This window comes from Mesocricetus auratus, unplaced genomic scaffold (assembly GCF_017639785.1).
Source record: "Mesocricetus auratus isolate SY011 unplaced genomic scaffold, BCM_Maur_2.0 Super-Scaffold_100028, whole genome shotgun sequence".
Taxonomy (NCBI): domain Eukaryota; kingdom Metazoa; phylum Chordata; class Mammalia; order Rodentia; family Cricetidae; genus Mesocricetus; species Mesocricetus auratus.
This window is the reverse complement of record NW_024429209.1, coordinates 4,772,402-4,791,553: the sequence shown is the minus strand read 5'-3', so window position 1 is coordinate 4,791,553 and position 19,152 is coordinate 4,772,402. Positions and strand designations below refer to the sequence as shown.

General features: G+C 46.3%; 1 long non-coding RNA gene and 2 other non-coding genes across 5 annotated transcripts; all 3 read right to left on the bottom strand.

Moving 5' to 3' along the window:
• Window positions 1–9,861: 9,861 nt before the first annotated feature.
• On the bottom strand, window positions 9,862–15,459 carry LOC106022199. Of its 3 annotated transcripts, none has more exons than XR_005871533.1 (5): window positions 15,357–15,459; window positions 14,762–15,013; window positions 13,997–14,081; window positions 10,772–10,876; window positions 9,862–10,684 (listed from the first exon to the last, which is right to left on the bottom strand). It is a non-coding gene; the product is annotated as an uncharacterized LOC106022199 (long non-coding RNA). The 3 variants fall into 3 exon arrangements; XR_001197222.3 differs by having other exon boundaries at window positions 13,992–14,081; window positions 15,224–15,410; XR_002385481.2 differs by having other exon boundaries at window positions 15,224–15,409.
• LOC121134624 lies at window positions 11,672–11,805 on the bottom strand. The gene has a single exon (XR_005871716.1). It is a non-coding gene; the product is annotated as a small nucleolar RNA SNORA71 (small nucleolar RNA).
• On the bottom strand, window positions 12,678–12,811 carry LOC121134626. Its single transcript, XR_005871718.1, has one exon. It is a non-coding gene; the product is annotated as a small nucleolar RNA SNORA71 (small nucleolar RNA).
• Window positions 15,460–19,152: the final 3,693 nt, after the last annotated feature.

Genomic DNA, 19,152 nt, shown 5'->3' with positions numbered 1-19,152 from the left:
GAATTTATTCTGAGCCAAATCTGAGTGACTATGCTTGGGTTGTCCCAAATTACAGCTCCTTTTGAGAAGTTACATGGATTTTTGTTTTGTTTTGTTTTGTTTTTGCTTTATGAGACAGGGTTTCTCTGTGTAGTCTTGACTGTCCAGGAACTAGCTCTGTACACCAAGCTGGCTCAAACTCACAGAGATTCATCTGCCTCTGCCTCCCAAGTGCTGGGATTAAAGGTGTGCACCACCACTATCTGGGCTCAATGTTTTGCAGAAGAAAATCAAGACATGAATTAGTGTGCAAACCAGATCCACTGGTGAAAACATGAGACACACAGGTGACAGCAAAACGGGGACATTTCTGTTACAGGTTTTAGATGGTACCTGACAACACTCTCAGCTTGACGTTGGTAGAAGTCAGCAGTCTGCTAAGTTAATGCTTTTCAAAGGTTTTTCCCTAAGGGATGCTGGTTCAGATACAGAGGCAGGTGGTATAGGCTTAATCTGCAACATTCAAACTCTCTAGAGAAGTTCTGAATAGTCAATCAGTCTCCAAAACCTTCAACACGGGTGTGGCTTTTTCCAGGGAACTTTGACTCACACCAGTCTGTTCAAGCTTCACCCCTCCATAGGTGATAAATAAGAGGCAGAGAGGTCAGAGTCTTGCCCGGGCCCGTGTGGCTCTGAATACAGGGTTCTTACTACACTTCGAGCTCATGACAGGCTTGTGTCCATCACTCTTGAATCTGCTGTAGCAAACAAACCCCTCCTTTGTCAAGTTAAACATCCTTTCCTTAGGTCAAAGGTCAGGGGGTCCCTAACTAGTCTCACAACTTCCTTTCCATTCCATTATGTTTCCCAAGGCTTGGCTTGCATTTACTTATTTAGTGTATATGTGTGTGTGGGGGTGCGCGCGCATGCGCATGAGTACATGTAAGCAGGAGTGAAAGTGTGGGTCAGAAGATACCTGTAGTGATATATAATTTATGATTTATTAAAACTTGCCTGAGGGCCGGGTGGTGGTGGCGCACGCCTTTACTCCCAGCACTCTGGAGGCAGAGACAGGTGGATCTCTGTGAGTTCGAGAGATCAGGCAGTGGTGACACTGCACATGGTGCACATAAACTTACCCAAGTACACACACATATACATTTTTTCATAATCTTTAAAAATAGAGACATGCTGTAAAAATATATACCAAATTCCAAGAGAGTTCAAGGGAAATCTTGTTAAGCCAGCCTTCGGGGTACATGTCTATAATTCGAGAACTCAGGGGGCTGGGGAGAGGGCTTCAATTGTAGGGCCAGTCCAAGTTGCATAGGAAGGTCGTCTCAAAATAAAAATCTCATAGGAAAACAGTAATTTTTGAGACTCTAGTCCAAGCTGATCTCCCCTTATGGCAAGCCTCCTGCCTCAGTTCCCCAAGTGCTGTAATTTCAGTTGTGCACAACCATATCTGGCCTATCTCAAAAACTCTTTTTAAAAAAAATATTTATTTACTTATTTATTATATACACAGTGTTCTGCCTTCATGAATGCCTGCAAGCCAGAAGAAGGCACCAGATCTCATCATAGATGGTTGTGAGCCACCACGTGGTTGCCGGGAATTGAACTCAGGATCTCCGGAAGATCAGCCAGTGCTCTTAACCTCTAAGCCATCTCTCCAGCCCATCAAAAACTTAATGGTGATTATGCACTTAAATGACAATTTTATATGGTAAAATAACTGAAATACATTTTAGAAATATTGTTTCATGTGACTATTGGGAAAGTTTTAAATGGAGTATAGGCAGAGCCCTTTTAAAAGGCAGCATACTGAATAGGCACAAGTGGGGCTCTGGTATCCTGCCAGAACTCCAAAGGCAGGTCGTGTATAATGCCTAAAGAATAATACCCAGTGGGCAGGTGTGCCTCTGCCTCTTGTAACCAGTTCTTGATACTGCACATACTGAGAAGGCCAGCGCTGGCTGAGCCACTCACTGGGCATGAAATGGGTCTCTCTGCTTCTCTAAGCCTTGGCTTCCTACCTTGTATAAGTTTGTCAGTTAAATCTACCTCTCTGGGTTGTGAGGATTAAATGAAGTAATTACATATATTGGCTGATACCATGCGTGGTATTTAGTGCAAGTTCAACCAATCGACAGTGATGATTAACAACTACCCCACTGAGACACCTGCAGACAAGCAGACCAGAAGGGATGTGATGTCACCTGAACAGAGGCGGCTACTGTGGTGGCGTTCTGTACTTCTTCTTCCTTTTATCTATCAATCATCTATGTATGCTCATCAGACAAAAATAGCTGACATTTATTGAGCACTCAGCACGGGGTGGGTACTTCGTCATATACTTAACACGCATCATCCCATTCAGCCCTTGTTATGTAAGGCAAGTGCTAATTTGTGGTCAACTAATGTAGGCAAAAACTGAGGTTCAAGGAGGCAAAAGAAGGTGCCCCAGGTCCCACCGCTATTAAGTGACTAAATTAGAACTTGACAGGCAGTATGCTCTCACTAGGCGGCTTCTAGTCAAAGGCTGGACTAGGAATCCTGGAGATGTGGTAGTGTCAGCACGGAGGCAGAGGGGACTGCTACATGCTGTCAAGGCCACCTCCGGCATCATGCCGCACTCTTTTGTGTCTATGGAACCCTCCAGGTGTTAGGCACTCTGCTGGTGTGTTTGGGAGTAATGAAAAGAGACTCACGGTTCCCTCTAGTAATTGGAACAGGAGAGGCCAAATGGAAAGAAAAGAGACAGGAATCTTGATCACATGACCACACTTTAAAAAAGAATCAGAGAAGACTGCACCCTTGGGCTTCATGGGTTGAAATTATAACTTTTGTAAAGATTTATTTATTTATATGTATGAATGTTTTGCCTCCAGGGATGCATGTACCATGTATCAATGTCCCTAGAGATCAGAAGAGGGCATTGGATCCCCTGGGACTGGAGTGATAGTTATGAGTTGCCGTGCAGGTGCTGGAAATGAAACCAGGTCCTCTGCAACAGCAACAAGTGTTCTTACCCACGGAGCCACCTCTGCAGCCCCTGAAATTGCAATTTTTATGTGGTGAGCTAATTAAAATACATTACTACATAAATGTGATTTGGAAACTAGACGATCATCTCCTATTCTCTAGCTTGGAGCAAGAATCTAGTGCTCTGAACTCCCAGGTGCAGCTGTTGAGGCCTGGCTTCTCTCTCTCTCTCTTCATATTTCTCTACCTGCATTCCATCACTCACTCAGACACTTGACACTGCAGCGCTCCCAGTAGTCTTGCTCATTGTCTTTGGTCCTCAACCAAGGTCACAGCTTAGGCCTATCAATGGCTATCTTTGGGTGACTGTGTTTCCCAAATCTACTGAGCTAAGGTCAGATTAAGGAGAAGTGGAGTTGGCAGGTATAGAGCTTGACCACAACCCTGGACAGGCCCAGCTGTCACCTTTACCTTAATGGGTTGGCAGAAATTAACAACCAGGAACAGTTCCTGTGGCCTCAGACACTGTGACCTTCCCAGATCACACTGGGTCTGGTGTCCATGAGGAGAACTGTGATGACACTGTGATGACACTTAAACGGGCTACAGTGATACCCAGAGGTGAGAAACCCATTTATGCCCATCCCATGACCCAGGTGACTCTTAATCTACTCAGTTCAAAATGTTTCAAACCAGACTTCCTAGTTTGCCTCCCTGATTCATAACTTCCCTTGCCTTCTACAGCACACCACGTTAGCTCTTAAGTCAATGGCATGGCCCTGTCCCCTGCAAGGTCAGTCCTAGGAAAGAGAGAACTGCTCTTTGGTTTGTTTGCTCTGCCGAGTCCTAGAACTGCCTGCATAAATGGTATGGGATATGACCCACGAGGGGCAGAGGGTGTCCTTCCTGGAGGAGGTGGCACTGCTGAGCCAGCTGCCCAGTGGAGGGCACAGTGAAAAACCACATCCAGAACCAGACATAGAGTGGATGGGTGCTTAAGAAGGTTTGCTGCACAAGGGGAAGGTGGACGGGCTGACTGGGGAGGGGTGCTCACCTGTGTCCCCTGCTGGGTGAGAGTGAGGCAGGGTGAGAGAGAGCAAAAGGAAGATCCTAGAGGCTGGGCCAGAGATAAGGATCACTTGGTTTGAGCTGGGAAGAGCTGCTCTTTACTGAGTGTTGACTAAGGAGATCTGTACTTTGTGCTCCCCCCTCTCTCCCTCTCCCTCCCTCTCCCTCTCCCTCTCTCTCTCTCACAAACACACACACAACACATTTTTTTCACTGACTGTATTGGCTATTTTCTATTGTGATAAAGCTCATGCCCAAAGGCAATTTAAGGAAGAGAATGCTTATTTTGGCTCATGGTCTCAGAAGGGGGTTAAGTGCTTATTATGAGCCAGGAGGTGGGGGTGCATACCTTTAATCCCGAGCACTCAGAGGCAGAGGCCAGAGGATCTCTGTGAGTCTGAGGCCAGCCTGTTCTACATAGATTTCCAGGACAGCCAAGGCTATACAGAGAAACCCTGTCTCAAAAAGAAAGAAAGAAAGGAAGGAAGGAAGGAAGGAAGGAAGGAAGGAAGGAAGGAAGGAAGGAAGGAAGGAAGGAAGGAAGAGGAAGAAAGCCCATTGTGTCAGGAAAGCATGGCAACAAACAGTAAGAGTGGTGGCAGGAGCATCAAGCTCAGAAATAACATCTTTTTTTTTTTTTTTTTTTTGTTTTTTTTCGAGACAGGGTTTCTCTGTGGCTTTGGATGCTGTCCTGGAACTCACTTTGTAGACTAGGCTGGCCTCGAACTCACAGAGATCCGCCTGCCTCTGCCTCCCGAGTGCTGGGATTAAAGGCGTGCGCCACCACCGCCCGGCCTCAGAGATAACATCTTGAAGATCAAGCATAAAGCAGAGACGGAACTGGAAGTGAGGCAAGACTTTTAAACTCTCGAAGCTCACCCTCAGCGAGCTCCACCAAGGTTGCACCATGCCCCCATAACCTCTCCAAACAGCTCTACCAACAGGGCACCAAGTGTTCAAATGCCTGAGCCTATGGGGGTATTTCTCACCCAAACCATCACACCAGCCACTAGACCATGATGTGCAGCAACGAAGCGGGATATGTAGACTCCGCAAATCGACCACTCTGGCTTGTTAGAAAGCCAATACTGGGGACTGGGGAAGCAAGTCACTTAAGCAATCATGTCATATATACCTGAGGCCCTGACTCCTCTCCAGCAGCCCCTCAACCTCCTCCTTCCCTTTTCTCCATCACTGCCATCTCCCAAAGAGCGCAGACTAAGCAGGGTACCAGGGAGTCCAGGAGAGACACTAAGGAAGAGGGGTAGACACTGCTCTCAATGGCTGATGGGAGGCTGCTCAGCCAAGAGCAGAGGCAGTATCTGTTAAGGGAAGAAAGGCCATCATTATCAAGGCACCAACCAACAGCAAAACTTCACTGAAGACAGTGGACTCAGAAACAGGAGTATCTTTACATATATGAAAGGAAATGTATGTATTTGTCATTAAAAAATAAGGGGTAGTTTGACAGTGGCCAGAATACAGGATAGGCTAGAAAGATTTCCCTGGAGGCAAACGGGACGGCCCTAGAGAGGCATGACGGCCAGAAGCAAGGCAGATACAAGGAGGAGCGGACTCTTCAGTCTCACACTACCTCCTGCTGACTCAGTGCCTGGCCGCCTATTTCAACCTTAGCCCCAGTCATGGTGGGAGAATCCAACAGAGGGAGTATGCCAGGCTACTCTCTCCTCTGTGTCCTGGCCATCAGGGAGAGTTCTTCTGCGTGGAAGGTATCTGAAACATAGGGGCAGAGAGAGGTGGCCACTGTTGGCCACAGCTGCCACTGATCATCATCTCCGAAGACAAATATGTGTCGTGGTAAAGGAAATGCCCATTCTAGGCATTTGCCCACTATGTCCCAGAGTTCTCTGAAGGCAAGTTGTGGTGGTTTGAATAATTAACAGCCCCTATAGGCTCATATATTTGAATACAAAGATTAGCAGGTTTAGGAGATGTGGCCTTGTTGGAGTAGGTTTGGCTTTGTTGGAGGAAGTGTGCCTCTGGGAGTGGGCTTTGAGGTTTTAAAAGGCCAGGCTGGGCCCAGTGTCCCCATCCCCATCCCTCACCCCCCCCACCTTCTGCCTGTGAATCAGGACACAGCTCCTAGCTACTCCTCCAGCACTGTGCCTGCCTGCCTGCCTGCCTGTCTGCCACTGTGCTTCTTGCCATGATGATCATGGACTAAACTTCTGAAACTGTAAGCAGGCCTCAGTTAAATGTTTTCCTTTATAAGAGTTGTGGTGGTCACAGCGTCTCTTGACAGCAACAGAACAGTGACTAAGACCCTGGCTTCCTTCCATCCAGAGCTCAGTATCCTCCTTCTTCCTCAAGGCCTTTAGTCCCTGGCTCCAACTCTGTCCACCAAGCCTGCTTCTCTGTTAAAGCCCAAATGTTCCTCAGCCAAGTCAAATGCCACAGATCCCTTCTCTCTAAGCCCTAGTCTCTGCCCTAAGACACACCTCTAGTTCAACCTCCAATCTGACCCCGTCTCACAGTCCCCAGTCAAGTCTTAGAAAAGTACCGCCAAGTATGACTTCTCAGTGAGCTAAGCCAGCCGTGCTGGTGCACAGGGTATCAGTAAACAAATGGAGGCAAGAACGAGCAGCAGGAACTCTTCAAAATGTATTACGGTGGGGAAGAGGATTGTGGCACATGGCACGGAAAACTTCAGGATATGAATCTAAAACCTAACCCAGGAATAGGTAAGAAGGCACATAGCCTGGCCACACGAAACTTGGCTGGAACGAAGGAAGCCAAGTCTTACCCACCATGGCTGTGGTGGTCTCTTCAACCACCAAGGCCAACAGAGTAACGGTCCGAGTGAGGCAAGAAAGCAGCCAGATTCAACACAACTAGCAGATAGCCTTGGTTCAACTTTAGTAGCCAATACATCAGAAATTCTTTTTCATCTTCATACAATTATAATTTTCACTATTAGAGCCTTCTAAAGAGTACCTAATTATGCCAAAATCTGTATTATTACATTTGGATTGATCAGTTAGATTAATTCAAGCAAAATACCCCCCATTCATGTGACTAGATATTGTATCCATCTTTTGTCTAGACAACTGGTACCAAAGGATAAAAACAGTTTTTAACATGGTAAAACAACATCATATTCTCTTACAAGTGTGCCTTTCATCTCCCCTGGCAAAAGGCATTTGGATTCTGTACTGACAGGCTGAGAATTAACATGTAATATAGTCAGTTGACATAACAGCATCATTTTGGGGGTCAGTAAAATTATGTCCTTGTGGTTTCCCCAAAGTCTTGGCTTGACAGGTTAAAATCTTGATGTTTCTCCAAGTTATTGGCTTACTCTTTCTCTTGGGACATCTCCTTTTGATGGATCTGTTGTCTATCTTTAGACATTTCATTTGTCTGCTGGTCTCTGTGATGCTGTCCTTGTTGGATGTGTCAGGGCAGGAGTCATCTGGGACTTCATTGCTTTTCTGTAAGATATAAGCATAACCTTGCCTCGATGTTAGACCATCGGGCCCTTCTATTGATTAGATTTTTACATTTTTTTAAGCATATACTTGAGGTAGTATCTCCTTTAGGGCAAAATGCTTATGGGAAGCAGAAAAAGCATTATCTCTTTTACAGTGAAAAAAATTAAAGTCAGTATAGCTAAATGTAGTATAGTACATGGGAATTTAAGTTTGTGTGTCAGTGTTTGATTGTGTGTTGTTTTACAATAGTTTGACACTGTGGATTGTAAGGGATTTCAGGAATGTGATTAATATTCCATAAATTATAAAATTTTAAAGTGTTTGCTAGTATAAGCAGGTTCATTATCAGTTTTTAGTTGTAATGGCAGTCCTAGGAAGGCAATGTATAAAGACCCAGTTGACAAAATCAAGTTCTAGATATGACACAATGGTATTTTCCTGGAGCCCCCCAGGGCCCCAAGTCCTGTCTGGGACTGTGCTCTGCAGGTGACTAGGGAGAGGCACTGTGCATGTCTTTGTTGGTCTCTACACACCTGACAATAGAGATGGTCCTAGACACAGACAGCCCTAGTTCTAGATGTCAAGCTGATATGAGAACTACTCACTACAATTACTCACTAGAATTCCATGTAAACTAAGCCTTCAATAGAGGACAGGCTCTCATGAGCCTCCTCTAACTTCCTCCCTGCTCAAGAGTCTGATTATTTATGTTAGACCGAGGGCAAGCACAAAACTAAAACAGAAGTAGAACTTACTTAATTCACAACGGCCATTAACCTTTAAAGATTTGAACCTAAGGCTATTTACATAAGATTTGGGATCTTTAAATTTAGGCAAAATTTAATCTTGAGTTGGAAAAGACTGCCCATTATTAGGTAATAGGTTATTCAGGAGTACCTGAGAAACAATCACAGAAAATTCTGAAGGAGAAAACAATTGGGTTTTCCCATGTGAGCACGAACGTACATATCTAGCTAATACTGTAAACCAAACAAAAATGTGAACAACATCAAAGTACACCAGCTCCGCAGTAGAGGACCTTCCTAGAAGGCTCGAGTTCTTACTACATTTCACAGATTCTCAGTCTGCACCAAAAATAATTGTAGGTGAAATTTTTATAATAATCTAACTCATATTGATTACATCTCTGGTTTAACCCCTTCTACCCTTCCAAGGAAATTTAAGAAACATGAGATTGTTTTCAGTCCTTGGCCACTGTATTATCCAGAAGAAACATTCTAAAACATTTTATTGATTCCAATTTGACCTATTTTCTCACCTTAAATCACATTGCTATTTTTAATTTTTTTGTTGTCTTACAAAAACACAAATTTAAAAAATGAAATTTTAGTAATCATAAATACAAAGGAATCTGGGTGGTGTTTGGTCTCTCAGTGCCTGAAAGGCCTGAAGTGAGAAAGTCTCCATTTTTTTTTATGGAAAGACAAGATAAAATTCCTTATTTTGCTAAGACTGTGAGAGTATCACTAGATGGATGCATGCCTCTTCCATCAGATTGCACATGCCCTGACCAAGCTTGTCTGGGTTACCTCCAGGAAACCAGAGAAGCAGTGGAGTCCACATGACCTGCAGAAAAAACAAAAATTCTTTTCTCAATGATCCTCCGAGCAATTTACTACTAACTCCAGCTTGCAAAATAATTGACTGGAATTTTATCTTCTCTTTAATGGGCCCTTTTTTACATTAGTTCCTCTCCATTTCCAATTTCCTTTTTTGGTTTATTGAGACAGGATTTTTCTCTGTGTAGCCCTGGCTATCCCAGAACTTTCTCTGTAGACCACCACCGCCTGACTGCATTTCCAGTGTTACTTGTTCAGGAAGCCAAGGACTGAATTTTACAGATACTTGTATGGAGCTGCAGAGCTATTGCTCTGAATATCTTGTTTCTCTGGATCTTAACAAACATCTCAATAACTGTATCAAATGCTTTGTCTCAGAGGACTGAGAAGAACCCAAGCTTATTTTACTATCTTACTTACGGTTGTGACCTCTTGGGCGAGAGGACCGAACTCCTACCCCGATTCTATTAAAAGAAAAATCTTACCTTCTCCAAGAGTTGAGTTGGTCGCCAGTTGTGCTCACATCACCACTGGGTGCCCTGATGGTAGCCATGCCATGCTTATGCTGCCACCGCCATGTTAGTAGCCATGCCATGCTTATGCCACAACCGCCATGAGAGTAATGATCCAGGTGAGGCAAAAGGGAAGTCTAGTTCAACATGACTCAATAGCCAGTGTTGGTTCAAACTTTTATTTTATTTTACTTTATTTTATTTTTGAGACAGGGTTTCTCTGTGTAATCCTGGCTGTCCTGGACTCACTCTGTAGACCAGGCTGGCCTCTAACTCAAAGATCCACCTGTCTCTGCCTCCCAAAGTGCTGGGATTAAAGGCGTGCGCCACCAACGCCCGGCTAAGTGTTGGTTCAAACTTCAAGAGTCTGACACCAGGTAGTTTATTTTAGGCATATTTAAGCACAGCAAAATTTGGTGAAACAGTTTTCTGGTGATAACACAATCCTGTGTGCACAATAAAGTACATGTGACATCTCCATAATGATGGGTTCTATAGATTGACTACACGAGACAGTTTTTTAAATTTTTATTTATTTGTTTTTGGTTTTTCAAGACAGAAAGTTTCTCTGTGTAGCCCTGGCTGTCCTGGACTCACTCTGTAGACCAGGCTAGCCTCGAACTCAGAGATCCATCTGCCTCTGCCATACAAAAGCTGGAATTAAAGACATTATTACCACACACACACACCCCACTGATTGACCACAAGTCACATCTTAAGGATCTAGGGGAGGCTCTGGCTTGGTCTTGGTCATACAGATAGCACAAAGGTCAGCAGAATATTAAACACATCCACTCCCAGCCTTCTGGGTGGAAAACAGTTATACATCTCTCCCTTTGAAGAGACGACCCTGCGTGTTTAATATTCCTGGTTTCACCTTGGTGCTCACCTGTGAGAACAAGGACCTTGGTGCCACATGGCATTCTGTGGCTCTAAGGGGATAACTTTGTTCCCCAAGTCTCTAGAGTCAAAGCCCTTCCCTCTGCATACTCACCAAAGTGAAAAGGTGTTCCTCCATGGTGGGCAGTAAGGTCTGGGGGGGGCACACAGTGTGACAGCAACCTTGTTCTCCTCGCTATGTGGCACCCACGGACACCACCAACATAGCCTAAGGCAGAAAGTCAGGCAAAGCCAGCAGTTTATGATTTCCATTTCAAAATGCATATTCTGACCCAGTCATCTGGCAGTAGCTCACCTGAGAGAGACTCCTGCAGGCGATCATGGTGAGACGTTCAGTGCCCCATTCCCTGCGCTGTCTTACTGATTTGATCCTCCCTCACTGATGGCAGTGAGAATGCTCCTAATTAATGAGGGATAGAGTCAATATGAAAACAAGTCCTATTCGTCTAGAACAGTTCCCTACAGAACAACTGAGCAGCAGTCATTAATGGCAAAGACACAGTTCAGAGGCTCATTCTCAGGGCTCCTCCCACCAAGGTCCCTCTATCCTGCAGCCTTCCCTGCTGGGGTCATTAGTGGCCTGCATCTCAACCCCAAAGTCTGTCCCTCTCATGCCCCCCTCCTAAAACAAATCTCCTTTCATCCATTTAGTCACATTTCCTCAAAGGCCCACTCAGGTACACCAACTCCAAAAGATGGCTTCTGCCAGGCATGGTGTTGCACGCCTTTAATTCCAGCACTCTAGAGACAGAGGCAGGAGAATCTCTGTGAGTTCAAGGCCAGCCTTAGCTACAAAGCAAGATGCAGAACTAAAAAGAGAGACCCTGTCTCAAAAAAAAAAGAGACAGAAAAAGATAGCTTCTCTATGAACCTTGTAGTAGTGAGTACATATCACCCATTATGTTTAACTCACCCTGACCTTTCTAGATTCTAAAGAGTCAAAACCTTGCTCTCTGATAGCAGGGAGACAAGCTGAGAAGGCCAACCAAAATATCTCCTATAAAGGAATGGTGGCACACATCTTTTTTAATCCTAGCACTTGGGAGACAGAGGCAGGTGAGCTACATAGCAGGGCCCTGTCTCAAAATGAACAGACAAAACAAAAGAAAACCAAGATGCCTCCTATCACGGACACTTACACAGTAGCCCATGTCCCACAGGGAGGCTGAAATGTTGGGCAAGTATGAAGCAGGAGTGTGTGAAAGCGCCAGCATTTGCGAGGGATAGGAGGGGACCCTCCAAACACGGGAAATGGCTTTCAGCAACTCCTCTCCCTGCATTATGGATGACCAGAGCACAGGAAGTCCCTGGTCACTTCTAAATGCAGGTCTACACACGGGAACAGACATCAGGCCAAGAAGAGGTGCAGATACCAGAGGCCTGCAGCCTAAGTCCAGGAAAAGCAGCCAGCCAAGCACAGGCCCCCATAGTGGTCTTTCTCTCCATAAAGCCTCATGGTCTCTAGGCTGGGAACTAGTAGGAACTGGGACAGACCATGTGTGCCCAAGTGGAACAAAAGTCATTTCTGTCATTCCTTTATTTTTCAAATACTGAAAATGAAGTTCTGAGTTGATCTTTGACTAAGAGTGACAGACCCGGTTTTCCATGTTTAGTCTATCCTTATTTCATCACTCAACGCCCTTGACAACGTGCATGGTGCTGTATCAGATGCAAGGGACCCATAGTCCAGAGAATGAACTAGACACGAGATCTACCTCAAGTACAGGTGGGTCTAGAATGTTCCTGACAACTCCCATAATGCTCCTGCATACACTGGATTCACCTGCAAACAGTATGAAACTGATAACAGCACGCAGCTTGCCATTGCTCACAGCAGGACACGTATGAGGAAAGGGGTTGGAACAGGAGCTGACAGACAGTAAGCATCCCAAAACTGTTGGCTCTCATTTCCACAACAAACCCATTGCTCCCTCTGACCCCTACAAAGCACCTTGTGTATGGTCTACAGCAGGGCAATTGCCACCAATTATACCACTAAGTAACCCCCAACAGGATGAAATGGGTGCAAACAGCAGGTGTGTGGGAATGTGCCACTGTGGACTGACAATGACCTTGCTGGTCATCTAGGAGAACTTAATACCCAGGGCAGGAAATAAAGGCCCCAACGACAGCAATGGCATACGTGTGGGTAGCTCCAGTACCCTAGAGGCCCAAGTGTGTGTAGAGTTGAGAAATCACAGTATGGGAAAGCCTCCAGCAGTAGAAGGCACGGGTGTGGACCTTCCAAACACAAGACCGTTCTTCCCACGGTTCCTCTGCCTGCACTACCAATGACCAGGGCATGGGCTCCCCCTGATCACTTACAAATGCAAGGCCAGAGAGGGCAGAGGGCTTGCTGTCAAATGCAGAAGCTGAGAGCAGTCAGCTCAGCCGAATACAAGGACCGAGGAAGTACATCTAATCCTATAAAAATTCCTTCCACAAGGCCAACAGGTGAGACAGAAGGAAGTCACACCTCAAGAGTTCTTAGGTTGTGGAACTTGGGTGAGGGAGGGGTGCTCCTGACCCTGAGGAAAGCAGCCTAGTTGTTCTGCTTTCTGGAACATAAGACTTTGTGCTGGCGAGTTTAATGTTAGTTTGATACAAAGTACAGTTATCTTAAAGGAAGAAGTCCCAGTTGAGAAGATGCCTCCATAAGATCCAGCTGTAGGCAAGCCTCTAGGGTCATTTCTTAATTAATGACTAATTGATGGGGGAGGACACAGCCCATTATGGGTGGGGCCATCCATGGGGAAGCCACGAGGAGAAAGCCAGTAAGCAGCATCCTCCATGGCCTCTGCATCAGCTCCTGCCTCGAGGTTCTGGCCCTGTTTGAGTTCTTGTCCTGACCTCCTTCAATGATGAATAGTGATGTAGAAGTGTGAGCCTAATACACCCTTTCCTCTCCAAGAGGCTTGGGTCATGTGTTTCGTTACGGCAGTAGAAACTAACTACAGACAGACCTGGGTACAGGGGTTATGACGCAGCATCCTTCCTGCTTTCTGATTCAGAACTCTGCTGCTAACCCACCAAAGCAAGGAGGATCATGGAAGACTCAGGACCCAAGCCCCCACGACAGGAATCAGAGGTACATCAGCTGCCCAAAGGAGAGTGAAACTGGGGCACCGGACGCAGTCACCTTCATCTTCTGTCCATTTAGTTCCGGGGAACCTGTGCGCATTCCCCCCTTCACCATCTTTTTATTTATTTGTTTATTTAAATTGTTCGCTTGTTTGTACATACCAACAACAGTTTTTCCTCCTTCCCTCCTCTCCTCCTCATCCCCCCTGCCCCCATTCACTCCTCTTTCCATGGGAGTCAACAAATCTTGTCCCATCAAGTTGAGGCAGGACCAAGCCCCCCCCCCCCATCAAGGCTGGGTGAGGCATCCCAGCATGAGGAATAGGTTCCCAAAAGTCAGTTCAAGTGCCAGGGACAGGCCCAGATCCCACTTCTAGGAGCCCCACGAACAGACCAAGCTACACGACTGGGGAACAGCCATCATAAGCACAGACCTTACCATGGGAGCGCTGCTGTCCCGCTGCTTCCTGTCGGGATAGGGATAGAGATGCCTCTCGTGGCCCCTCTGCACCAAGGTGTCAGTTCTGCAGTAAACAAGAAGCGCTTAAATAAGTATCTGTCACCTGGTTAAGTTGGTCCTGGGCAGCACATGAAGAGGTCCCAGTGCAATCGCCACATAGAACAAATACAGGGATGCTGGATTACTCGTGACGCAGCCTTTTCCCATGACGCAGCATTTTCCCGTGACGCAGCGTTTTCTCATGGAAAAAAGAAAGACGTTGGCAGTATCAAAGCACAACAAATCATCTATTGACAGAGCACTTTTCAGATCTATGATAAACTGCAGCGGTTCAAGAAGGTTCCTTTATCCTGTCTCCTGTCAAAGAACCTCAAGTGGAAAAATACTGGCTGATTGTCAAACCACTGCCTCCGAAGACCTCAACCCTGCTCAATCATCATTTCAGATAAGACCCTACCTGCCCTCCACAAGGAGACCAGTTTAGGGTCAAAATGAGAAATCAGATTCATTCACATCACAGATAACTGCAGAGGTGCCACGCGGCCAGACAGCCAGACACAGAGCTGTCTTTGCAGCTTCCCTATCTGAGACGGAAGGAACTGGATTCACAGCTCCCCACTAGGCTTCCCTGCACAGGGTCTTTGCTGGGCTGTCATCAGAACCTGGTTGATCTCCACCTCACCCCTCTGTTGACGCCCAAGGAGAGGTGGCACTCTGGCTTCAGGGTACACCCGCAGCACTTACCCGGACTCCTGCTTCCTGGACTGTGGCTCCCACCTGAGAGTGCGAAGAGTCGCGGGGAGGAGCGTTGGCTGCCGCAGACCAGCTTCATCATCCTTCGTGGTGTCAAGAGGGTCTCCCAGCTAAGGCCCGGCAGGGAAGCAAGCACTGGGAATGGGGTTTCACCTCAAGGAGCCACACCGGAGTGCGTCCTAGGGTCCTGGGCATCAACTTGAAAGGATGCACATCGGATCGCAGGACAACAATCCGAGAACCCTATGTAAAAAAGGACAGACGGCTTCGGATGCCACATCAAGCCCAAGGCACCGACGCTCAGCCCCCAACCCTCCACCTCCGCCCAGGAGCATTGGCACCACGTCCCCTAGTCGCCCCCCACCCCACCCCCAGGCTATCTTCCCAGAGGTTGGGCCACCATCAGACCCCAGAGGCCGAGGTCCAAACCCACCAACGAACTCCTCCCCGTACCTCGAGAAGTCCACAGCCAGCAAGGGTGGGAGGATCAAACCCACATACTAGCCTCCGGGGTCCTGGGTTTCCCGAGTTAAAGGAGACCGAAGGCCTTGGAGGCGGCCAAGAGCGCAGAACCGACGTGACTCACCTACGGAGCTGAGATGTGAGGTAAACAGCGCGAGTGCCGCAGTGTAGGACTGCGCAGGACTCTCCTCAACGCCGCAGCGTCTACCCAGCTGCGGCTGCGCGCCCTGCCGTCTCCAGCTGCACCCAGCCAGTGCGCGTGGCTCTGCAGCGTCCTCTGCTGGAGTAGAGCTGAAATGCTAAGCCGCCAGCAAGGCTCTCCTTCCTTATGTCTAGCTTCCATTCTACCAAACCATTTATTCCATCCACCTTTCCATGCTTCCGTTTTGCCAGAAAATAAGTGTGGAACATTAGCTTCCTTTCATTTCATTTGTCATCCATCCTGTTGTCCCATCTATGTCCTCATGCATCTAAATATCCATCTACCCTCCCACGAATTGGGACTCATTTACCATGTATGCGTCTATCTGCCTGTCTGTCTATCCATCCGCTCAACTTTTCATTAATCTACCCATCTAGCTTTGCACCCACCCAAAATATCTACTGAGGAACTACTTTGTATCAAGGGCCAGACTATACACTAGAAATAAAAGGTGTAAGACAGACATGATCCCTAACTTGGTTAAAGTTTAATGGACATGAAAACAAATAGGCCAGAAAATTTGATCGTTGAAAAAATCATAAGGGCAGCCGGGTGGTGGTGGCCAGGCTGTTCTACAAAGAGAGTTCCAGGATAGCCAGGGCTGTTGCACAGAGAAACCCTGTCTCAAAACACCCCCTCCCCCTCAAATTGTAAATGCTACAAAGGAAATAGGCATAGCCCTAGGCAGGTTGTGACAGCGGTGACCTATTTATCCAGGGTGGACAGTAGGGCCTTCTCTGAAGAAAAGACATTTAATCTAAAGCCTGATGGAAAATAAGGAATGAATCATAAAATTGTCACTATATTATAAGCAGGAATATATTGACAAGTGAAGTCAAGTGGAGACAAAGTTCTTGCAAATAGCTCAACAATGTTTTCTTGTTTTGGTTTGATTTGGTTTTCTTTATACTGGGTCTATACATATCCCTGGCTGTCCTGAAACTTACAGAGATCTAACTGCCCCTGGCTCCTGAGTGCTGGGATTAAAGATGTGTGCCATCATACCTGGCTCTTTCTTGTGATTTTTTTTTTTTTGGTTGGTTTTTCGAGACAGGGTTTCTCTGTGGCTTTGGAGGCTGTCCTGGAACTCTGTAGAACCAGGCTGGCCTCGAACTCACAGAGATCCGCCTGCCTCTGCCTCCCGAGTGCTGGGATTAAAGGCGTGCGCCACCAACGCCCGGCTTTGTGATTTTTTTTTAAATGTTGACTTATTTATGTATGCACGTGTGTTTGGTGGACACACATGTGCCATGGTGTACATTTAGCTATCAGAAGACAACTTCCAAGAGTTGGTTCTCTTCTTCTACCATGTGGCCTAGGATTTGATCTCAGGTTATCATTGTTGGCGGCAAAACCTTATTGGTTGAGCCACCTAGCCCAATCTAGCCATGATTTCCCAGTGTGATATAAATGCAATGCCTGTTCTCAATGCAACAAAGGAATACAGCTAACAGCCAGTACTTTTGAACACAAAAATTTTTTTCAGGCATTTTGACCCATTTAATTATTATGCCAGCATTATGGGCATAATGGATTTCCTCCCCTAACTCCATTTTGTAATCCTACCTCCTCCCATGGGGTTGGAGGGTGGAGGGAATTTGCTTCTCCCTTCTGCCATTTGGAGACAATGTGGAAGGCAGCCATCAGCTTGTGATACAGGGATTGGGTGGAGGTGGGGGCTTGACAGTTACTAAATCTACAGGGTCCTTGACCTCAAACTTGCAGTGTGTCACTGTGACAAAATACTGGGGAAATCAACTTAAAAGGGGAGAGACTTGTTTTAGCTCTTGGTCATTTGGGTTTGTGGTTTCTGGGCCTGTAGTGAGGTACATTGTCAAGTGGTCATGCCAAGGAGCACCTGATGAAAACAAAGCTGTTTGGAGTGGCCAGAGAGCAAAAGAGAAAGGGGGGCTTCAATCCCCTGCCCATGCCCCCCAGTCACCCTTCTTCCTTCTACTATGCTCTACCTACCAAGCCATTAGCACATGGTCTTTGGGGTCATTGCTATTCAAAGGATAGCATCTAGACCCCAGAACCACAAGAGAGAGATTTCTATTGTTTATAAGCCGTCCAGTTTATAGCATTTTGTTATGCCAGTTCAAATGGATTCAGAACCCAATTCTATAAAGTAAACATTAGCATCATTCCATTTGCTGGTAAGATAATAAAAGTTGGAACCATTTGGTGAACTTATTCCATTTTATATAGTTCACATGTCAAGAACTGCACATGCTCTAAGTGTCAACCATACTTACAAGCTGAGAGTTTACTGATATTAACAGAGGACAGAACTGTATTACTCTTGAAAAAAGCCGTAAACAGAACAGGTCAGGGAGATGGCTCAGTGGTAAAAACATTTGTCACACAAGCATGAAGGTCAGGTGGAGACAAGGGGACCTCAGAGCAATGCATGAAGTAGACGAGCAGTCAAGGGAGGTTCCCAGCATCAACCTTGGGCCTCCACATATGTGCACACACACACACACATACAAAAACATGCGTGCATACCACACACAGAGGAGCCAATGGGGGTAGGCAATAGACAAAGCTCTGTGTGCTGGTTGGTCCCTAGTGCTTTAGTGCCTTGGAATCTAGAGTAGGGGTGGCACAGTAGCCCTGCTGTGGATCTACACCTGGTGTTTGCTGGGAAGTCACCATTTTGTAGAGAGCAGAACTAAACTGTTTTTAGTTTATGATGGTGTTTACCTTATCTCATAAGGTCACAAGCTGCAAACCCCTAAGAAAATGCCCAGATCGTCAGCAGTCAGGGCTTTACATTGGCTTCTACCCAGCAGTAATGTGCACAGATGTTCAGGACCCACTGCAGACAGCCCTTCCCAATGGTAGACAGAACAGTCATATCAGACCCAGAAAGTAATCCAAGGGGTGATAGGGTCTCACGGGCGGGATCAGCATTCATATCTCTGCTCTTTGTACCGTATGATACATAGCTCTCTGTCCTGCAGTTGAAAGTTGTCCCCAGCCACCTCCTTGTGCCTTGATCTTGTTGTTGCAGGCAGAGGAACATGGAAAATTCTCTGGGTTACAAGGGCCCTTGACCATTCCTGGGGACCTGGTGCTTTTTATGTATATGGCTTCCCTTCTGCCCAAATGTTCAGACCTCAGAGACTCACAGACTGTGGTTTCCTTGTGTAGCCTTTCTTTTCTTTTCTAAAGTAAATGTACAGGTTTTTTTTTAAAGTTTTTTCCTTTTTTTCCTGAGACAGGGTTTCTCTGTGTAACAGCTCTGGCTGTCTTAGAACTTGCTTTGTAGACCAGGCTGGCCCTGAATTCATGGAGATCCTCCTGCCTCAGCTTCTTGAGTGCTGGGATTGAAGATGTGGGCGACCACCGCCCTGCTAAAGTTATTTTTAGTATTTGTAAGTGTATGCATGTGTCTGTGTGTGAGTGGGTATGTGCATATGAACCCAGGTCCTCTGGAAAGCAGTACATGTATTTACTATTTAATCCCTGAGCCTTCTTCCCAGCCCCTTGCTTTGTCTTTCTGAGTTGATTTCTTGACTAAATTCAGACTGTTTGAGTCAAGGTTTATTTATCCCCAGAATATGGTTAACTGTAAGGGATGACCAAAGAACACAGAGCATGATCCTGCCTCACTAACCAGGAAAATTGTAACTAACCATCGTAGCACTGGGTGTGATGTTGGACACACATGGGAATTGCCCGGGTTTCCAAAGAAAGATAGCTTCTTTGTGGG